The following is an 18,646-nucleotide window of genomic DNA, read 5'->3' as shown; positions in this document are numbered from 1 at the left end:
GCTGTTGGAGTTGCAACCAGAGTACAACCCCTGGGTGGCCCTGCACGATGGCTTTCTCTCATTTGGAGCTGTCAGTGACAAAGGCTTCTACATTTCCTATATCTGAGCATCGATGTGCTGTGTCCTGCCATTCAAAGAGTGTTCAAATAGTATACAGCATCCCCTGGGCCTGGATTCCTGGTTCTGCCACTTAGTCACTGAGTTAACCTGGCAAAGTCGCTTCACCAATCCAAATCTGTGTTTTCCTCTGTGAAGCAGGATCGCTAGCCCATGCCCTGAGTGGGCTGAGGAGAGGAGTAAATGAAATAACCTAGAGTCTCTGGCATGCCTTAACTACTTTGGTTTTCACAAAGGGCCATTTTATTTATTTACTTATTTGTGGCTGTGCTGGGTCTTCGTTGCTTTGCGGCGAGTGTGGGCCGTTGTTGTCGTGCGCAGGCTTCTCATTGCAGTGGCTTCTCTTGTTGCTGAGCAAAGGCTCTAGGCTTGCTGGCTTCAGTAGTTGCAGCACTCAGGCTTGGTAATTATGATGCATGGATTTAGCTGCTCCGTGGCATGTGGGGTTTTCCGAACCCAGGAATTGAACCCATATTCCCTGAATTGGTAGGTGGATTCCTATCCACTGCACCATCAGGGAAGTCTACAAAGAGACATTTTAACCATTAGAAAGCAAGGGGCAGAGGTGAGGGGAAGTGTGTTGGGCTGGGAGTTTGAGAGGGGATAAGGAGACTTCCCAGTGACCTGGAAATCCCCAAATACAAATATCGTCTGTTCCATCCATTGGGAAGACCCTGGTCAAGTCCTGCTTTGTAAATCCCTGCAAATGAGGTTCTGCAGGTGGGTAGGGGAGTCTTGGGAGGCTCCGGGGAGACCCTTAGATAACCAATAAGTAATTTATGCTGTGCGAATGTTGCTTGTGGCACCTTTGCCCCTATTCCTCTCAGCCCACGGATTCCTCAATACAGCTAAGCACGCGCGATCTACTTCAGAGATGTTTATGCTACAGGGCAGGAAGCCTGACGCCTCCAAACGGCTGCTGAGGTGGGGAGAAAGGCGGCAGATAACAGCATGGAGCCCCTTCCATCCTCTCATCTCACTACCTCCTTCCCCCACACAAGCTGTAGAGGGAGAGCCCTGTGAGACCATCAAGATGAAAAACGCCAGCCTGTTCTCCACGCATGGGGGGACGGCGAGGCGTCCGGATTCCGCTATTCTGCAAAACTGTTTGTCCAGGATCTTATATCTAAATTACGTTCCTCAAAATTTAATAAATGAGGTTTAATAGAACGCACTCAGGCGGCACTGATGAAATCTGTCATGGAAAATATTACGATTTCATTGTTTTTATATAACCTCCCTGGAACCCGCTTCTTCTTGTTTCTGCGCCCCCAACCCTTTTCCCTCCCACTTGCAGGTTTTTAAGTTTCGAGCTTAGCTGTGGAGTCCGGCAAAGCACCCTAAAGAGTGATTCCCTTCTCTCTCTCCTCTATTACCCGCGGCATCGAGGGGCTGGATGCCTTGGTCTAACCCTTGCCAGGAGTAAACAAAGTTGTAAACAGTTGTTTTTTTTAAAAAATGGTTGGTTTCAGATGAAAAATTCCTATATTCAATTTGTCATCTGTATGTGGAAAACCACAGGAGTGCTTCTCCCCCAGGGAAGGATGTCAAATATTTCACTGACGTACAATCAGACACCAAGATCATGGACAGCCTGTGCTAGAAGGGAGAGGGGTGGTCTCAGTCACAGAGAAGCGCCTGTTCCACACTGGGTTCCCTGTTCACAGCTTTGTGCTGTGCTGTACTGAGTCACTCAGTTGTGTCCGACTCTTTGTGACCCCATGGACTGTATAGCCTACCAGGCTCCTCTGTCCACGGGATTCTCCAGGCAAGAATACTGGAGTGGGTTGCCATGCCCTCCTCCAGGGGAATCTTCCTAACCCAGGGATTGAACCCAGGTCTCCCGCATTGCAGGTGGATTCTTTACTATCTGAGCCACCAGGGAAGCTTTACCTGACCTTTAATCTTTATGACAACCCAATGAGGCTGGTTCCCTAATGGTCCCCAGCTTTTGAAGAAGAATCTGGGGCTCAGAGAGGTTTAGTTACTTCCTCAAGTCACACAGTACCAAGTGGTGAAAACAGGATTTGAGTTGGAGTTTCTCTGAATTATTCAAATTCTTTACCTTTATCAAAGCCTTATCTCCTTTACAACACTGCCTCCTGCTGTCTCATTTTGCAGATAGGGAAACTGAGGCTTGGGAAAGGGAAGCAAGGGTCATGGTCAACAGCCCAGATTCTAGAGGTCAGACTCATGCTGTTTCACCTTGAGCAAATTACTTACCCTGTCTGAACCTCAAAATTTACCTTTATGAAATGAGTTATTGTGAGCAATTGGAGAGAATAGATGTGATGTGCTTGGTATATGCCTGTCACAAAGTAAATGCTCAATCAATATTACTTTTAAAAAGTGTTAATGAACCGGCTCAAGCTCACTAAGAATTGTACACAGCTACAAGTACAAGTATCTGAGGGGCTTCCCAGGTGACTCAGTGATAAAGAATCTGCCTGCCAATGCAGCAGGGATGAGGGTTCCATCTCTGGATTGGGAAGATCCGCTGGAGGAGGAAATGGCAACCCAATCCAGTGTTTTTGCCTGGAAAATCCCATGGAGAGAGGAGCCTGGTGGGTTACAGTCCATAGGGTTGCAAAGAGTCAGACATGACTGAGCACGCACACAAGTATCTGAGATGTGACAGATCTGTTAAGGGTTTTATTTGGTTCATGAATTAAGAGGCTTGCTGTCAGCTGCTCAAGATTTCATCCACAAGAACATCCACAGGGTCCAAGGCTCCCTCTGTCTTCCTGCTCTACTACCCTCCATTCTCATAGCGTGACATTCTTCCTCATGGATACATCATGGCTGCTGCTGTACCTTCAAGCATCCTGTCCGTGATCTACACAAGAAGAAGGATGGCAAACCCTTTCTCTTGAAGCTTTGTCCTTTCATTCTAGGAGGGATACTCTCCCTAGAGACTTGTGTCTCCTCATGGACCATAACTGCCTCAAGCTATAAGAGCCTTTAGAAGTGTGAGAACTTAGCTTTCTGGCCTCTGTTGAGGAGAAAAATAAGAAGAAGGGCTGTAGATGGCTGTGCCGGTGAATCTATCATATTGGTCACATGGGCTAAATGTATGTCTGAGTTGGGATGTGAACTCAGATCTTACTCAGACCAGAGCCTCAGACTTTCCCCCAACTCCATCAGTCCTCTTGTTGTCTCCAGTGTGATCAGTCCTCTTGTTGTCTCCAGTGTGGCTCAACTGCTCACAAGAAAACTGAGGCCCAGGGAGAAGAGGTGACAGATCTACCATCACCAGGTTGAAAGTCAGCACCAGAGCCAGGCCCAGAGCCAGGCTCCTGCCTTCCAGTGCAGCCTTTCCCCTGTGCTGAGTGACCTTGCTGATGAGGGCTTTCTGTTTATACACTGAAAGCCTCTGGTTTTAAACCCCAGACCTTATCTTCAAAGAAATAGGCCAGAGGTGTGACAGAGGCTGGAGGACAAAGTCATCTTGGGCAGTGCTGGCCTCAGGCAAAATCAGCAAATAACCCCTCTCTAGCTTCCTGTGTTTCATACCCAGAGCCTTTTGGTGCCTCCTTTAAAAAAAAAAAAAAAATTTTTATTTATTTGGCTGCTCCAGGTCTTAGTTTTGGCATGTGGGATCTAGTTCCCCAACCAGGGATTGAACCTGGGCCCCCTTATTGGGAGTGTGAAATTTCAGCCACTGGACCACCAGAGAAGTCCCTGGTGCTCCCTGAATGCCTCGGATCATCCTCACTCTGGAGTCCCATGACCAGATCAGGTGCTACCCATTTCCATCCACCCATTTCCTGTGTCCTTGTCTTGGGGTACTCTGCCTGCTGCTCTCTAAGGGGACACTCTTGTCACAAGTATCACCAATCCTGAGTTCCTGTAGGCATCAATGATGTTGGATGAATGAATGAGCTCATTTGATAAGTGAACTTTGCAACTCCACGCGAGGGACTTTCTCTTGAAGGAGCATTGTTAATAGCATTTTATCCATCCAAGGTGTGATTCCATTAGGGAATATTCTGATTCAGTAACAAGTGCCTGGTGGGGGATAGTCTGGGAAGCTTCTCAGAGATCTCAACTCTCCTGGTTGATTGTCAGTTGGTCCAGTTCTGGCTGGGAGCTTGGGACAGGATGTGTAGGGGCTGGCCCTAAGAAGCACCCGACCTGAAAAGGGGGAGGTTGGGGATAAGATTGGGCTAGAGATATTGCCCCAGTGGTCTCCAGGGCTATTGTGTGGGTGAGAAGCTGGGAGACTGGGGGCTTGAGGACTGGAGGTATGTACTGACAAGGTTATGTGTCCCAGGATGGCAATGCAGCTTGCTTTACATGGACCTGCCCCTAGCACACAGGAGGGTGGGTGCTTCCCCCTACCCCCTCCCTCCACCCAGAACTGGCTCAGATACTTCTAGTAGCAGTCGTGTTAGGAGGATCTGAGACATTTCGTAGAACAGGGTGTTCAAAGAAGACAGCTTTTACTGTGTATTCCTTTGAGTAGCAGTCACCAGCAAGGGCTTTAGAATCTCTTGCCTTGGCTCAGATACAATTTATACCATTGATACTGTATAGCCTGGGGACAATTATAAAAATAATCTCATGTGATTTTTTGTGGGTTTTAAATGAGATACTATACATCTTTTAGCTCTTGATGGATACTAGGTGTTTGTATTATATTTGTCAGAGTTCTCTAGATAGATAGATAGATGTGTGTATGCTTAGTCATTCAGTCGTGTCTGACTCTTTGTGACCCCATGGACTGTAGCCTGCCAGGCTCCTCTCTCCATAGGGTTTCCCAGGCAAGAATACTAGATTGCCATTTCCTTCTCCAGGGGATTTTCCAGATCCAGGGATCGAGCCCTCGTCTCCTGCATTGGCCGGTGGGTTATTTACCATGGAGCTACCTGAGAATCCAGATAGATAGATAGGATTGGCCAAAAAGTTCATTCAAGTTTCCCTGTTACATCATATGGAAAAACCAAAATGAACCTTTTGGCCAATCCAATATAAAAAATATACAAGATCTTTGGGAATCCACATGTGTCTGAATTCCTGGCTGAGCCAAAGTGGAAAGTGAGTAGATAGCAGAGACTGGCTAGATGCCCCAACAATCCCATTGCTGCTTCTTGGGCACACATCAAATTTCCCAGCTCTCTTTACAATTATGTTGGACCCCCACTGACTGTGATTTAGCCCCTTGGCTAAAATGTGAGCATCTCTTTGATAGTTCCTCTCCCCTCACTTCTACAGTGACTGTGGAGGTCAGGTATTCAAGATCACAGCAGCTCCTGATGAAAGGAGCCTGGATCCCTGAGTCATCACCTGGAGGAGAGCCACCAGAAAAGCCTGTCCTTCTGCATCAGACTATGAGGTCAGCAGGAAATAAACCCTAATTGTTTTAGGCCTCAAGACATGGAGCTGGTTTGTAAGAGCAGGTAGCTGCACCTTCTTATATCACACGGGGTGTGTGATGCCAGAAACGGCTCTTCCCTGTATCTCTTTGAATCGACTGAGTTGCACTGGAGGATTCTGGGAAAAAAATTCTGGAGTGGTGTTTAGACACAACAGGCACGCACACACAGCAGTGTGGCACCGCAGGGGAGGCTCAGCAAGAAGAGACTAGACTGTGAGGTGACAGAGGGGTCTGTTCCAGTGAACCTGCTGATGAGAATAACATCCCAGGGGCTTAGGGACTTGGTCCCAGCAAGAAGATTGGGGGCTGGAAGAAAAGAGGGGATCTGATAAAAACAAACAAACAAACAAAAAACCTAAATGAAGCTTTAACTTTCTTCAAGTGGACTTGGCACTGGTGAGAGCAAAGAGCCGTATGTGTAAAATGCAAAGCGTATGACACTGTGGCCCAGCGCCAGTGCTGGGGGTTCCTCCCGTGGGGCGGGCTGAGGGGTGAATGATGCTCAGCTTTGGGGAGGTCAGTGCCAGTCGAGGGAGCTCTGAGTCCCACAGCTGGGGAGCAGTGCTGTGCAAGTAGGGCTGGAGGGTGGGAAGCAGCAGCTGCCTGAAATGCTGGATGTGAATGCATCATCAGCCCCAGGGAACCCCCAACTTCCAGACTGGGACAGGACACTTGAAGGAGGCCCAGGGTTCCTCCTGCGGGAGAAGGGGCTGGGGAGCTGTAGAAACTTGGATCCATCCACCCATGTGACCATGCTGAGTATTGCTGGAGTCTCAGTGAGGCTCAAGTGACTGTCCACACAAGGCAGCATAGCATTAAATGCAAAGTTAACACAAAGCATCCTGAGTAGAGAACTACTGGGGGGATTTACAGCAACAGAATCACAGTGACACTGGCAGGCTCAGCCTTGCTGCCCGAGGACACTGGGAGATGGATTGCGACTCTAAAACGTTGCAACAACACCCAGCTGCTGGGGGCCTCTTGCTCCTCTTTCTTCCTTGCTCCAAACTGTTTGCCTTTGCAGACCTAGCTATCAACTCTGCTCCCCTGCCATCTCTCTGTAGGAAATTGCAACCCTCATCCAACACAAGTATTCTGTCTCTCTCTGATTTTTAGGTGCTTAGAATGTGAACATAAAGGGAAAATGCAATTTCAAAAAAAAAATACGTGCCTGTAACTGATTTATTAATAGTCCGTAATGCTGGTAATAGGCAATCTATAAATCTGTTCTTAAGAATTTATAGGGCAAATATTCCAGCACTGTATTAAAAACACCACTCATAAATGCCTGCAAGCTTCAATCTATTAACTTAGGTGGTGGGAGAATATCATTATCTGTAGGAAAACAAACAGAGATCCAGCCCCTAGCTTTGATTTCTTTAGATGCTCCAAAAAGCACACAGTAAGTAAGCAAATTGTATGACATGCCGTAGGCAACAGTGTCCCATGCATAGAAATAAGAGGGTGGCTTTCATAATGTGTGTGTGTGCTTTTAGAAAGAGCCTGAGCTTGGGAGAGCACTGGAGGGGCTCAGGAAGCCTTCTTTGGTGCAGGGAGGGAACTGGAGAGAGGCAGGGGCTAGGAATCAGGCAGGCCATTAGATCCTTTTCCTTTTTAAAAAAATTCATTAATACTTAAAATAACTTTGAATATAAAACATGCTCACTATTGAATATTTGACATTAGCAAGTGTTTAAAAAAATAGAAAAAAAATGTACCCACAATTCAAACATGGATGACTTCCTTCTTTAAGTTTCTTACAGGACAGTGGTTTGGTCATTTGTACCAAAAGCTGGGAGAGTGAAGGGTGGGACCTCCTTGAAAATGAAGGTTTCCAGGCCCACCCAAATCTACCGAGTCAGGGTATCTGGAAGTAGGGCCCTGGCGTGTGTGTTTCCAGCGAGCACTGTGGGTGATTCTGACCTTAGGCACCCTGAAGTCTCAGAACTTTGGTTTTCTTAAGTGCAGTTCCCAAATGACAACTCTCAAGTCGATGAACTTAAAATCACCTGGAGGACAGCTCTGTTCACAGTCACTGAAAGATGATAGCCTGAATGTCCATCGGTGGACCAATGGACAAACAAAATGTGATCCATCCATACAACAGAATAGTAATCGGGCATAAAAAGAAATTAAATTCTGACATTTGCTACAATATAGATGAGCCTTGTCAGAATTTCATCTCATTGTGACATTTGCTACAACATAGATGAACCTTGAGCCTCCCTTGCGGCTCAGCTGGTAAAGAATCCACCTGCAATGCGGGAGACCTGGGTTCGATCCCTGGTTTGGGAGGATTCCCTGGAGAAGGGAAAGGCTACCCACTCCAGTATTCTGGCCTGGAGAATTCCATGGACTGTATAGTCCATGGGGTCGCAAAGAGTCAGATATGACTGAGCGACTTTCACACACACAAAGATGAACCTTGAAAACATGATGTGCAGTGAAAGAAGAGACAAAGGGACTCACATTATATGATTCCACGTATATGAAATATCGAGAGCAGGCGAACTCATACGGGCAGAAAGCCAGTTAGTGGTTGCCGGGGGCTGGAGGAAAGGGCTGTAGGATATGAGGGTTTCCTTTTCATGGATGAGGAGTTTCCTTTCAGGATGATGAATGTGTTTTGAAACTAGATAGAGGTGGTGGTTGCATATCACTGTGAATGTACCAAATGCCACCGTGTCATACATTTGAAAATGGTTAATTTTATATTACGTAAATTTTATCTCAATTAAGAACAATCACTTGAGGAAATGAAAAAAATCCAAATTTCCTAGCTGTGTCCCACGAGATTCTGCTTTAGTATATCAGGGGCACAGCTAGGGTTCTGAATTATAGAAGGAAACCTCAGCAGCTACTTTTCTTTTTTTTTCACTACTATTTTTAGACCTTGGCTTTGAACAAGGTCTGTTTTAATTTTTAATTGGAGGATAATTGCCTTACAATGTTGTGTTGTTTCCTGCCATACAACAAAGTGAATCAGCCATTATACATATATCCCCTTTATATACATATATACATATATAGCAGCCCTCCCTTTTGAGTCTCTGTTCCACCCACCCACCCCGACCCCTCTAGGCTGTCACAGAGCACTGTGTGGAGCTCCCTGTGTGATCCAGCAATTTCCCACTAGCTGTCTATTTCACGTGAGATAATGTATGTGCTCCAATGCTCCTCCCTCAGTTCGTCCCACCCTGGCCTACCCCCATTGAGCCTACAAGTCTGTTCTCTATGTCTTCATCTCTATTCCTGCACTCAGCAACTGCTTTGGATGTAAGACCAGGTTTGGGTGCCCCTATCTGAATGCGAATAAAGATATAGAGAGGAGACAGGATTTGCCAAAAATGTAAGCCAGGTGCAGAATCACCATCTCCCTTTTAGCTCCCCCTGCCCACAGCCTAGGTCTCTGTTATGGACTGAATATTTGTGTCCCTTTGCCATCCAGATTCATATGTTGAATCTGTAATTCCCAATGTGATGGTACTTGGAAGCAGGTTTAGATGAGGTGATGAGGGTGGGGCCCCCATAGTGCGATCTGTACCTTTCTAAGAGCAAGAGGCAGGAGTTCATTCTCTCCACCATATGAGGACACAGCGAGGAGATGGTGTCTGTAACTCAGGAAGAGAGTCCTCACCCGGAACTGAATCTACTGATAGCTTGATCTTAGACTTTACAGCCTTCAGAACTGTAAGTAGTATCTATCATTGGAGCCATCGGCCTATGGCATTTGTTAGAGCAGCCTGAGCTAAGACAGCCTCCTCAGGCTTGACACTCTAGTTTCCTTCCATGCCCCTTGCCTGGAGTGCCCTCCTTCTTGCCTCTTAACTCAAACCTCAACTCAAGTTCCAGCCTCAGGTGGCTTCTGGAGCAGTCTCCTCCCTTCCCCAGGACTTGGGTGGTTTCATCACTACCCCCAGAATGTAGTGAGCTGAGTAAATCAGTCCTTGACTACTCTCAATTCTGCTTCTTCCTGCATCTGGTTCTACTGGCTGCATACATTTTTCATCATATGTTAGTTTCATTTTTGTCCATTTTTAAAAAATATGACTTTTACACTCTATCTCGGGTGAGAATTCATATTTCCCTCACTCTGCTCTGAGCTTCCTTGGGGCAGGATCATCTAGGGGCCTCCCATAGGGCCCACACATATCACAGTGATTCCTTCTCCGTAAGGTTCTACGTTTCAATTAGCAGATCTCTCCCCTCCCCCTCATCTCCTGATATAATCACAACAGTGATAAAAACAAGAGAGTATTAGGAGTGTGGTTTATTGAGCACTTATTATGTCCCAGCGTGCGTGGGTGCTAAGTCACTTCAGTTGTGTCTGACTCTGTGACCCAATGGACTGTAGCCCTCCAGGCTCCTCTGTCCATGAGATTCTCCAGGCAAGAATACTGGAGTGGGTTGCCATGCCCTTCTCCAGGGGATCTTCCCGACCCAGGGATTGAATCCATGTCTCTTTCGTCTCCTGCATTGGCAGGTGAGTTCTTTACCACTAATGCTACCTAGGGACCCCATTATGTCACAGGCATTGTATCAGTTCTTTACATGAACCTTCTTGGATCCTTACAACAGACTTACAAAGATCCCTTTACAGATAAGGAAACTGAAGCCTAGAAACCAATTTGCTCAAAGTCAAAGAAAGCAAAGTCAAACATGAGGCAGAGCTAGAACTTGAACTCAGCTCTGTCTGACTCTCAAGTCCGTGTTTATAACCATTAATGCCCTTGGTCCCCAAAGGGGACCCTTAGCTCGGCTTGCCTTGAAGGCTGTGGTTTCCCCATTACACATTCATTCAAACTAGTGGAGACACTGAGTAAAGTGCTAGAGACTCGGAGAGGGGTGAATAAGACGAAATTCCTGCTTGTATTTGAGACAGATTTCAGTTGTTCACTCATTGACCTGCACCCACTCATATTTCAGAGATCAATTCTTTTATGGGGTAACCTCTCCCCATAGAGGGGCTGTAATTGGAGGCTCTGCTCTACCCTGGCCTGTGCCTTTAGCAAGGGCTGTCTACCCTTCTCTATGGAATTTGATTCTGAGCAGAGGGACAAGGCACTTGAAAGGATCAAGGTTCTGTTTCCATCCCAGCAGTGACCTCATGCCCAGAATCTACTTTCTGGCTCCCTGGAGCATCTTTAGTTCATTCTCAAGGGCCATCCTCCAGCCTCACATTGATTTCTTGAGCTCTGACATCCTTCCAATAAACTCCCTCGCTATTTAAGTTTGCCAGAGGCTGTGTCTCTGTCATTCACGACCTATGTGCCCTGACCTGCACAGATAAGTGTGTGTAAACCAGGAGCACAGGGCAAGGGCACCAAGCTCAGCCTGAAGGGGTCAGGGAGGCTTTTTGGAAGAGGTGACACCTGAACACCTGAACCTGGGGGACAAATAAGAATTAGTGAAACTGGGGAAGGAGTGGGGGAAGGTGCATAGGCAGAGGCAATGGTATGCTCATGAAGGACAGCAGTCAGGAGCTCTAACTGGGTGCTTTCTCTCTTAGCTCCACAATAACCCCATGAGGCTGATGCTGTCACTGCTCCCATTCATAGTCAAGGCTCAGCTGGGTTGTGTGATTTGGTCCAGGCTACTTTGCCAACAAAGGTCCGTCTAGTCAAGGCTATGGTTTTTCCTGTGGTCATATATGGGTGTGAGAGTTGGACTGTGAAGAAAGCTGAGTACTGAAGAATTGATGCTTTTAAACTGTGGTGTTGGAGAAGACTCTTGAGAGTCCCTTGGACTGCAAGGAGATCCAACCAGTCCATTCTGAAGGAGATCAGCCCTGGGATTTCTTTGGAAGGAATGATGCTAAAGCTGAAACTCCAGTCCTTTGGCCACCTCATGTGAAGAGTTGACTCATTGGAAAAGACTCTGATGCTGGGAGGGATTGGGGTCAGGAGGAGAAGGGGACGACAGAGGATGAGATGGCTGGATGGCATCACCGACTTGATGGACGTGAGTTTGAGTGAACTCCGGGAGTTGGTGATGGACAGGGAGGCCTGGCATGCTGCAATTCATGGGGTTGCAAAGAGTCGGACAGGACTGAGGGACTGAACTGAACTGAACCCAGCTAGTGAATGATGGAGATGGGATTTGAACCCAGTTTTTCTAGAGATCTGATTTCATGTTAGGAGATTAACGGTCAGTCCTCAGAGAGCCAGGCAAGGGGCCATTCTGGTTAGCCAGCCTTGTCTCTCCTGGGGCAGTGTTGCCATCTTGTCATGTGATTCCCATCCCTGGCAATTTCTGGGTATTCTTTGGGGAGTCCTGCTCTGCACACTTGTGGGCCTAATGGTTGAGTTGTTCTTACTTTCCTCATTAAAAGCTGTCATTCCTTTCTTTTCGGGAGTGTGGGCAATTAGAAGAGCCAAGCAGCAGGCCCTTGCTAACTGCCTTTGTTCAAAGATCTGAAGGCAGCCTCTGCTGTGGCCTGGGCAGCAGTGGGCTGCTGGCACTGGCCTCAGGGAAGAGGTGAGGGGGCTGGAAAAAGCAGAGAGAGTCTGAAATGCTGCCAAGCGCAAGGCCAAGAAAGGGAAGGAGGGCTTCCCAATGTTAGTGTGTGTGTGTGAAAGAGATGGAGGTTGGAGGTGAGGGCATGAACTAGATTTCACAGCCTGAATTAACCTGTCTTCTCCCTAGCTCTTTCCTTTCTTCTGTCCCACTCCTTCATCCAATTTATTCATTTATTTCTCTCCTTTCTTACGCAGATGTTGTAAGTTCTTTAGGACATATTCAGTTAGAAGAACAGAAAATAAGGAGGGGAGCAAATTCACTGCCCTGTCAAATTCACAGCCAACCACTGTTAACAATCTGTGGTTGCCCAGTTTTATACTCTTTTGTAATCAGCCTTGTAAAAAAAAGTTTCATTTTTAAATTAAATTTAGTTGTATTTATTTTTATTTATTTGACTGACGGGGTCTTGGTTGCTTCTTGCAGAATCTTCGTTATGTTTGTGGGGATTTTTCATTATGGTACATGATCTCTCTAAGTTGTATCATGCAAGCTCTGGATTTCGTGGACTCAGTGGTACAGTGTTCAGGCTTAGTTGGCCCATGGCACATGGGATCTTAGTTGCCAGACCAGGGATCGAACCCACTTCCCCTGCATTACTAGGTGGAGTCTTAACCACTGGACCACCAGGGAAGTCCTCCTATAATCAATTTTTAAAAACACTGAACACATAAAAGCACTGAAACAATATATTTTAAATATCTTCCTGTTGCAGGAATTTTTGTTGGCTGCATAGTATTTATTTTTGCAACTGTTTATTGAGTGTCTACTATGTGCCAGATAGGCTTCCCACCCTGGTGGCTCAGATGGTAAAGAATCCACCTGCAATGCAGGAGACCTGGATTTGATCCCTGGGTTGGGAAGATCCCCTGGAGGAGGGCATGGCAACCCACTCCAGTATTCTTGCCTGGAGAATCCCCATGGGCACAGGAGGCTGGTGGGCTGCAGTCCATGGGGTAGCAAAGAGTCAGACACAACTGAGCAACTAAGCACAGCACAGTACCTGTGCCAGGCAGTGCTCTTGAGGCTACTTCAGTGAACAAATAGGCAAAAATCTCTGCCTTTCCATTAAAAGCCACACAGCTCACCATGACCTACAAGATCTTACACAGCCTGCCCATTGTGTTCATCCAGTAGCTGACTTTCTTGACTCTGCTGACAGCAGCTAGCGGAATGAGATCACCTGTTTGGAGTGGCCAGGGAGCCAGGGGTCAGGGCCCTTTGAATCTTCCTGTTTCCTTTTTTGTTGTTGTTGTTCAGTTGCTCAGTTATGTCCTCCTCTTTTCAACCCAATGGACTGCAGCACGCTAGGCTTCCCTGTCCTTCACTATCTCCCAGAGTTTGCTCAAGCTCCTGTCCATTGAGTCAATGATACCATAGAACCATCTCATCCCCTGCCACCTTCTTCTTCTCCTGCCCTCAATGTTTCCCAGCATCAGGGTCTTTTCCAATGTGTTGGCTCTTTGTTTCCTTTCTACTCCAGCTCACATCTGACTCGAAACTAGGGACACAACACAGGGATTGCAAAATGGACACGGTTCTTGTCCTTGGGGAGCTCACAGACATCTGGATGGCTTGAAACTTCTCCTGTTACAAATGTGCCGCAGTGAACAAGAGAGGATCATATTGGTGGACGGTGGGAAGAGATGCTGCCATTGGTTTGGGGAGACCTGGGAAGATGGACGGCAGGTCATTCTGGGCTCAGGGAACAGCAGAGTATATTCCAAGAGTAAAGGAAGCTGGGCTCTGCTGCTTATTCGGCTCTTAACCCTGAAGTCCTGGAAGGGTCTTGGGCCAAGTGTTATGCAGTGCCTTTCTGATAGAACTCCCTCTGTAAAATGGGAATGATGATATGAGGTGTACTTATCTCCAAGAGGGATTTTCTCCAGTTTTCTTCTCTGGATGACTGCTTCCCATTTGTAAGAATCTCATGACTTACCCTATCATGTAGTTTGTATAGGTTTCCATTTATTCACCCCCTACTATGCTCCAGGCATGGTCCGAGACACTTTACATAAACTATCTCATTCTGTCCCATGAAGTAGGAATGCTTAAATGGCTTCCTTTAAAGATATGGAATCCAAACCTCACAGAGTTTGAATGACTCACCCAAGGTCACACAGCCAAGAAGGGGCAAAGTGGAAATACCTACACAGGTCTGCTGAGTACAGAGCAGGTGTGCTTTCTCTTTTACTAGATGTACTAAAATAACCAATTCCTTTTATTGGACAATTCTCTCAGGATGCAGCACAAAACTCTTCAGAAAGAGCTTAGCATTGCAAAACCAAGCATCCTGGAATGAAACGGTAAAAAACACATTTCAAAAGAACATAACAAGGTTTTTAAAAAATGTGTCTCCTTTCATTGTTTTTCTTTTTTCCTCATTATGAAAGCAATTCATGTTCACTGTGGAAATTTGGAAAATACAGCAAAGTATAAAAAAGAAAATAAAAATCACCCTAATCTTATTATAGAAAGAAAATTGCTGTTAACATTTGTTTTATATCCTCCCAGCATTTTTCATATGGCTAAATGTACATATATATTTTTTTAACTTAATTGGGATTGTCCTGCCAAATTGCTTTCTAGAAAGGTTGAACTAATTTACAATTTCACTAGCAGAGTTTGAGAGTGCTTCCTTTACCCAGGCCAGTATAGAGGTTTTCTTTTTGTCTTTGCTAATTTAATAGATTTAAAGCCAGTGGCTTGTTTCTATTTGCATTTCTTTGATTATTGAAAAGGCTGAGTTAAAAAAAAAATCATAAGCTTATTAGACATGTGTATTTATTCTACTGAGAATCATTTTTCATGTCTTTGTTCATTTTCTTTTGTTAGAGTATTATGTTTTTTATATATTTCTTATTGATTTTCAGGGGCTCTTTATATATGATAGAACTTTAAAATTGGTCTGGGGGTAACTCAGGGGATGTATACTTTCTCATCGGTCTTCCCTATCTATTTCAGTTTCTTTTTAAGAAGTTATCTGTTTGGCATACTAATTTGTCCAATAGTTTTGGGAAGAGCAAAAATGATTTTTAAAAAATTGTGGTCAAGAACTTCCCTAGCAGTTAGGTGGTTAAGACTCCACGTTTCCAGTGCAGAGGCTATGGGTTTGATCCCTGATCAGGGAACTAAGATCTCATAACCCATGTGGTACGCCCCCCTGCCCAAAAAACTGTGGTCAAATATATCATTATTTTCCTTATGGTTGAGTTTTAAAATATGAATTTAAGACTTTACCCTGTCACTGTATATTATTTGCTAGCCCTGGTTTTTCTAGCTTAGTGGTCCTCAAGTATAACTGCAAATTAATATGGTGATTGGTGGTGATTGAGTTGCTAAGTCATGTCCAACTCTAACCTGGGTTAAAAAAAATTCCCAATGCCTAGGCCACACCCAAAATGAATTAAATCAGAATCTCAGTGGAGGATAATAGTGAAGGGGTAAGGAGACGGGGTTGAACTTGGTCATCAATATTTTAAAATCTCCATTGATAAGTTCAGTGGGCAGCCACAGCTAAGGACCACTTCTTTAGCTCCTGTCTTCCCTCAGTGGGAAGGGTCATGGTTGGAATGATGTCACCAGTACAAATTACCAAAACTGCAGTCTAATCACTGTACTTGTCTACTGTACACACAATACCAAAATGGACCTCTTTCTTTTTGGAACAGAAAATAGGGTGTGGTGAAGCCAAGTAGATCTCAGGAGATGAGATGGGGCCTGTATGCTCTGGGAGGAGGTGGATGTGCTCTTTATAAAGGCAGAGGAGAGGGGCTTTCACCTAAGTCATTTAGAGAGAAAAAAAAAAAAGGAAATGCAGAGGGAAGAACAGTGCAGAAACCTGGTTTCATTATTTCCATTTTACTTATGAAGAAACTGAGGACCAGAGAGGTTAAGCCAGTTGCCCAAGGTCACTCAGCATTTGACAGCTGAGTCACATGTCTAATTTTTGAGGAATGGGGAGGAACATTCACTAGGTATTGTGCCACCCATGTCCCTTTGGGAGAGGTAGTTAAAGAGAGTCCTTCCTTCCAGAGTCTTGCCTGCGTTTAGAACAACTGAGAATGCTGGGTGAGCTGAATCCCTTTCTCATTCATCACCTATGGTGAGGAAGTTCACGAAAATAGCTAAAACCAAATATGACATTTTTGGTTGCTTTTGTCTAGGATTGCCCAAGCCAGCATTCCTTTCTGGTGACACTTTCTGGTGACACAAGTAGTTGGAAGCTGGTTATGGACTCTCCTTTTTAAAAGATGTGCGTCTGTGTTGGCAGAGACCAGGGTGGCCTTCCTGAGGTCTCTCAGAATCCCAAGCATGATGTCTTGTCAATTGGAGGCTGAATTGGAGTGTGTGTGGATGCCTGGGCTATAATAAGATTTTATTCAATGTTCGCAACAGCTCTAAGAAGCAGGTACCAGCTTTATCCCCATTTTACAGATAAGAAAACTGAGGCACACAGTTTCAGCCACCATAGCTCAAGGTCACACATGCTGATGAATGGTGGAGTGCAAATGCTGACAAAGGAGGGAATAACCTGCCTGCCTCTCCCCTAGTCCAGCTAGCCTCTACCCCTCAATTGCATATCTATTACCACCTCCCTCTCCTTCTCATCAGCTTCCTCTTCCACCCTCCATCTGGAAGATCTGCCTCTCAAAACCTTTTCCTCATCAGAGGGTGACAGTGTTTCCTCTCCAGAATGACTCTTGGCATGTAATTACTAATCAGATGTAGGCAATCAAGCCACATTTCCATCCCCCCATTTTCCTCCCCTCCTCCCCTCAAGGGACACCTTTCTAGGGGGAAGGTGACTCCTTCAGGAATTCAGATTAACATCAACTACAGAGGTGGGGAGTGGGGAGAGGATGAAGAAAGGCATCAAACCCATTTGCAAATTGCAAATGACAAGGCATCTTCAGCGCTGGTTTGCTCTCTGCTATTTTAAGGGGCCTCATTTAGCATAATATTTGCATCGTTTGTGCCTTACCCAATAATTAGGAGTAGAGACAAATTCTTCTTTTTCCCAGACTAAGGGCACTGAGGTGGAGAATAAAGGAAGCTCTGGAGACAGCGCTCAGGCAGTAAAGCCTTTAAAAGTTATTCCCTCCAGCCCTTACTGTCTTGCTAAAATTCCCTGAACACCAGTCATTCTGAACTGGGGTCACTGCTCATTGTTTGGCTTCAGGGAGCCTATGAGAGCCTATGACCCCTCTGAAATGCTAAGCAGAAATCGGTGTTTGTGGAATTGTTTGCAGTTTTATGCTCCCCTGGGGAGAAGGTCATAGCTCTTTTTACTTTCAGAAGTCTGCAACTTTTAAATTAAGAATGACTCTCAGTGGGCTTCTGCTTTGCTTCTTCAATATCCATGCACCCTTCTTCAAGTCCCAGCATCTTGATTTTCCTTTGGGAAAGTAACTGTCCTCCAGCCCCATTCCATTTTAGGACTGTCCAATAGAACTTTTTGTGATGATGGAAATGTTGCATGCAGTCTCGTTCTTCACCAAAGAGGGCTCAGGAGCTACCTGCATTGGCTGCAGCGATCGTGAGGGTCCCAGGTGTTTTACGTCTTAGCCTGGTTTCTCCCTAAGCCTGATAAACTCTTTCTCCCCTTTGATTTACTTGTCTTTATGGTGGCTACTGCAGTAATGAGTCAGTGGCAGAGTATATTTAAATGCAAAATACTGTTACCCTTCATTAAAAGGCCTGTCACCACTGGCCTTCATCAGAGAGAGTGATTATGCTATAAAGAGCCCCTTGACACATGGCTCAGGATTGACCAGCTTCATTCCAGGGTTCCTGCTTCCCTCCTCAAGAGAACCATCTTCTGACTCAGCTGCTTATGCTGACACAGGCAAGGCAAAAGCTGTGTGGAGCCAAACTTGTAATTGGGGGAGGATGCCAAGGGCTTGGGACTATGCTGCCTCATCTTCACCAGCCTGCCAGGTATCTGAGTACAATCTTGTTGCCTTCCAGAGGAGATTCATTTCCTACTTTTTTCATCATTGGATCTTCAAGTCTGACTTAAAATCCTTTTCTCCTTCAACAATATCCTTTTAGGAAACGTGACTCCCTTTAAATTGTCCACCATTCAACTTTTTGAGGTCTAATTGGTGCCCAGGGTGGGATTTGGCAGTAGTTAAGAGCACAGGGTTTGGAGCTGGGCACAATGATGGTTATGCTTCCGCTGCTTATTCACTGTGTGACCTTGAACAAGTTACTTAACCCCTCTTAGCCTCAGTCTCCTGGGAAATAAAGAAATGGGAATAAAGACTAAGACAGACTATTGGTTCACTAGCCAATAGCATATGTCATTTTTTGGGTCTTGTTTACCTCCCATTATAGCAGTTGATCATGGCAGGGACTTTTCCAGCCTTTCCTGCAGCCAGAGGTGACCATGTGAACTGAGTCTTGGCCAGTGAGTTAAAAGGGAAGATGGCATAGAGGATTCTGGGAGTGACTTTTCTCCAGTAAAAAAGAGAGCAGTACATACTTCAGGATAAATCTCTCTTTCCCTATCCTCCTTTCTGCTTTGAGTGTTGTGGGGGGTTGTAATGTCTGGAATATGATGTCTGGAACCATGGTAGCCATCCTGTGATCATGAGGCAACGTATCTGTAAATGAAAAACCAGCACTCTAAGA

This window comes from Bison bison, unplaced genomic scaffold, assembly GCF_000754665.1.
Source record: "Bison bison bison isolate TAMUID 2011002044 unplaced genomic scaffold, Bison_UMD1.0 scf7180017864160, whole genome shotgun sequence".
Classification (NCBI taxonomy): domain Eukaryota; kingdom Metazoa; phylum Chordata; class Mammalia; order Artiodactyla; family Bovidae; genus Bison; species Bison bison.
Note: the sequence above shows the minus strand (reverse complement) of the source record.